This window comes from Lactuca saligna, chromosome 8 (genome assembly GCF_052625555.1).
Source record: "Lactuca saligna cultivar CGN05327 chromosome 8, ASM5262555v1, whole genome shotgun sequence".
In the NCBI taxonomy this organism is placed as follows: Eukaryota; Viridiplantae; Streptophyta; class Magnoliopsida; order Asterales; family Asteraceae; genus Lactuca; species Lactuca saligna.
Window position 1 is genome coordinate 258,949,035 of NC_136424.1, and position 4,460 is coordinate 258,953,494.

Sequence of the window (4,460 nt, forward strand, 5' to 3'; positions counted from 1 at the left end):
TCACGTAAAGTTGCAAACTTTACCTGCATGCATGGCTTTAAAGGCTTCAAATGCCAAATCTAGGCTCTTAATGGGTTTCCAAGCTCAAGAGGGACCTCAATCACGACCACAACTGAAACTTTACACTTCTAGAATGCAATGAGGGTCCAGATCTGAAGTATAACCCAGTTATAAGGCTTTATCACAAAGGATTTGTGGTTTTTGGGCTTAAAAGCAACAATTTGGGGACAAACAGGATCTACTAGATCAATAAACAAGATGGAGACTTTATTACCAGAATAGATAACCACAAATGAGTGTGTTCTGGATCTACTTCCTCTTCCTTGAACTCTTCAACCTTCTCCTTCTTCTACTTGCTCCAAAGTTCCTTCACAAAGTATTAATCACTCATACACTCTTTAAGGGGGCTAGGGTTCGGTAAAGGATGCTCTGAGGGTGATGGAGGTGAGTTTGGGGCACATTAATGCGTTTAAATAGGGTGCAAACCCTTAAAATCAGGGTTTCATCCAGACAGGCGGACTCGCCGAGTCCCAGCATATGGACTCGTCGAGTAGCCAACACAATTTGCGTGATCATCCTGTCTCTACTCGACGAGTCAGGCTACAAACTCGTCGAGTACCCCTTAATAAATGAAAATACTTTATTTAAATCACATACTAGAAATGAGGCGTTACAACTCTCCCCTGGTTATCCTAGACTTCGTCCTTGCTGTCTGCTGTTGCTGCTGTATCTGAAAATAATTATGGATAATGCTCGCTCATCTCCCCCTCTAACTCCAACATCCACTCTGAACCCTTTCGGTGTTTCCACTGCAACTTCACTAACTGAACCACCTTGTTTCTCAAGGTCTTCCTCTTTCGATCTAAGATCACCACTGGTCTCTCGATATAATTCAGGCTGCTATCAACCTGAATATCCTCCAAGGGTACAACTACTAACTTGTCCACCAAACACTTTCTCAACTGAGAAACATGGAAAGTGTTGTGGATTTAGCTGAGCTCTGCCTAGAGGTCCAACCGATAAGCAACCCGACCCACCCGAGCCAAAACCCTAAAAGGACCAATGAACCTGGGGCCTATCTTGCCCCTCTTCCAAAACATAATAACACCCTTCTAGGGTGATACCTTCAGGAGGACCATATCGCCCACCTGAAACTCCTAGTCTGAACACCTCCTGTCAACGTAACTCTTCTGCCTACTTTGCGCAGTCCGTAGTCTGCTACGAACCTATTGGATCAACTCTGTGGTCTTGAGCACCACCTCGATGCTCCCGATGACTCACTGACCGACCTCGCCCCAACAAACCGGGGTCCTGTACTTCCTTCCGTAGAGCATCTCGAAAGGAGGGTGGTCAATGCTAGCATGGTAATTGTTGTTATACGTAAATTCCGCTAGTGGAAGATACGTATCCCAACTACCACCGAAGTCTAGAACATATACCCGGAGCATGTCCTCGAGAGTCTGAATCTTCCTCTCGTTCTGCCCATCCGTCTGGGGGTGGAAAGCGGTGCTAAAATGAAGATGAGTCCCCATCTCATCATGGAACCGCTTCCAAAATCTGGAAGTAAAATGGACGTCTCGGTATGACACTACCGAAACAGGCACTCCGTGTCGTGCCACTACCTCGCGCACATAGATGTCGGCTAGCTTCTCAGCCGATATGCTCTCCTAGATCTATATAAAATGTGCGCTCTTGGTCAACCGATCCACTATTCGCCAAATCGAATCCACTCCCCATGCGGTCCTAGGAAGCTTAGTGATAAAATCCATGGTAATGTCCTCCTATTTCCATACGGGAATGTCTAACGGCTGCATCTTGACATTGGGTCTCTAGTGCTCTGCCTTGACCTTCCTACAGGTCAGGCATCTCTCCACATACCAGGTGACATTCCGCTTCATGTAGGGCCACCAATAGTCGGGTCGAAGATCTTTGTACATCTTCGTCGCCCATGGGTGAATGGAAAATCGAGACTTATGGGCCTCGCCATCAACACCTTCCGTACTCCGCCTTAGTGCGGTAGCCAAACCCTCCCATGAAGGGTCAACAATCCCCGACTTCCTTAATCAAAAGAAGCTACTCGGCCCATGATCCTCTCACACTTCTGCCTCTCCTCCTTAAGGCCCTCGACCTGTGCCTCCCTGATCTGCTCCAACAATGGAGTAATCACTGTCATCCTTAGGCATATATCCCTGATCAGGGTTGCTGCGATCTTGCGGCTCAGGGCGTCGGCCACTACGTTGGCCTTCCCCAGGTGATAAAGGATCTCACAACCGTAATCCTTCACAACATCTAACCACTGACGTTGCCTCATGTTAAGATTTGGCTGGTCCATGAGGTATCTCAGACTCTTGTGATCCGTGTAGATGGTACAACGGACCCCATAGAGATAGTGTCTCCAAATCTTGAGGGCGAACACCATTGCCCCCAACTCCAAATTGTGCATTGGATAGTTAGCCTCGTGAGGCTTCAACTGTCTAGAGGCGTAAGCTATCACATGCCCCCGCTATATCAACATTGCTCCCATACCTGTCATTAGGGCTGTAAACGAACCAAACGAACACGAACAAGGTCTTGTTCATGTTTGTTCGTTTAAGTTAGTCGAACAACAAATGAACACGAACGGATAAACGAACGAGATTTTCTTGTTCATGTTCGTTCGTTTAACAAATTACTTTGTTCATGTTCGTTCATTTATGTTCGTAAACATGATAAACGAACATAAACGAACAAACATAAAAAAAACACAATTGAACATATATGAACATAAATGAACATATAATATACCAATATAATAAAAAATAATTGAATATAGATGAATATAAATAAACTTAAACGAACGAACACAAACGAACGTAAACGAACGTTCACGAACAAAAATGAACGAACGAGACCATTGTTCATGTTTGTTCATTTAACTAAACGAACGATAATTTTTGTTCATGTTCGTTCATTTTTTAAATAAACGAACATAAACGAACTTCCCGCCGAACAGTTCACGAACGGTTCGCTGAACGTTGAGTTCGTTTACAGCCCTACTTGTGATCGAGGGATCACAATAGACTACAAAATCATCCACTCCCTCCGGTAGGATCAGAATCGGTACCTCACACAATCGCTGTCTAAGAGTCACGAATACCGCCTGCTGCTCTCGCCCCCAATGAAACACCACCGACTTCTTGGTTAGTCGGGTGAGTGGAACTGCTATCTTGGAGAAATCCTGGATGAATCTCTTGTAGTACCCTGCCAATCCTAGGAAGCTCCGAATCTCAGATGGAGACCTCGAGACCTCCCACTGAATCACGACCTCGATCTTGGCCGGATCCACTAGAATACCCTTTTGGTTGACAAGGTGACCAAGGAACTGCACCTCGCGCAACCAGAACTCGCACTTGGAGAACTTCGCAAAAAGTCTCTCCCCCCTCAGTGTCTCTAGCACCTCTCTCTTAGGTGCTCCTCGTGCTGCTCCTAGGTCTTGGAGTAAACCAAGATGTCATCGATTAATACTATCACAGACTGATCCAACATTGTCCTGCATACATGGTTCATGAGATCCATGAATGCGACTGGAGCGTTGATGAGTCCAAACGACATCACCACAAACTCATAATGATTATAACGGGTCCTAAAAGCTGTCTTCTGAACGTCCTCACTCTTGACCTGCATCTGATGATAATCGGAACGCATATCAATCTTGGAAAACCAAGATGCTCCCTGAAGTTGATTGAACAAGTCATCTATCCTTAGGAGTGGGTAACGGTTCTTCACCGTTACCTTGTTCAACTCCCGGTAGTCTATGCATATATGGTGCGACCCATCCTTCTTCTTCACAAATAGGATCGGGGCTCCCCGTGGTGAATTACTTGGTCTGATGAAACCCTTGTCTAGCAGCTCCTACAGCTGTATAGACAACTCCTGCATCTCTAGAGGAGCCAACTGATACGGTGCCTTGGCTATCGCAGCCGCACCAGGAACCAGATCAATCCTGAACTCAACCTGTCTCTCCGGAGGTATCCCAAGCAATTCCTCTGGGAATACGTCCGGGTACTCTCGCACCACTGCTACATCATCTACCGTCGTCTTACCCTTATCCCGGGTTTCCATCACATATCTGACATAACTTGCACAACCCTGCTGGAAGTAACACCTCGCTCTCGCTGCTGAACAAAGAATCGGTCCGCGTTGTGGCCTCTCGCCCTGAATCACTAACTCTCCCCCACTGGGAGTGCGAACCCTCACTAGCTGCAACTCGCAATCAATCACCACTCCATTGGGGCTTAGCCAATCCATGCCTACTATGACCTTGTTCCCTCGCAAAGGAATAGGGACCAGGTCTACCGAAAACTGCTCATCGAATAACTGCAACTAGCATGCCTTATGCACCCTCGCGACCCTGACGGTCCTATCAACGGCTATCTCCACCTCGAGTGGACAATCGAGCTCCCCTGGAGCTCTATTAAACC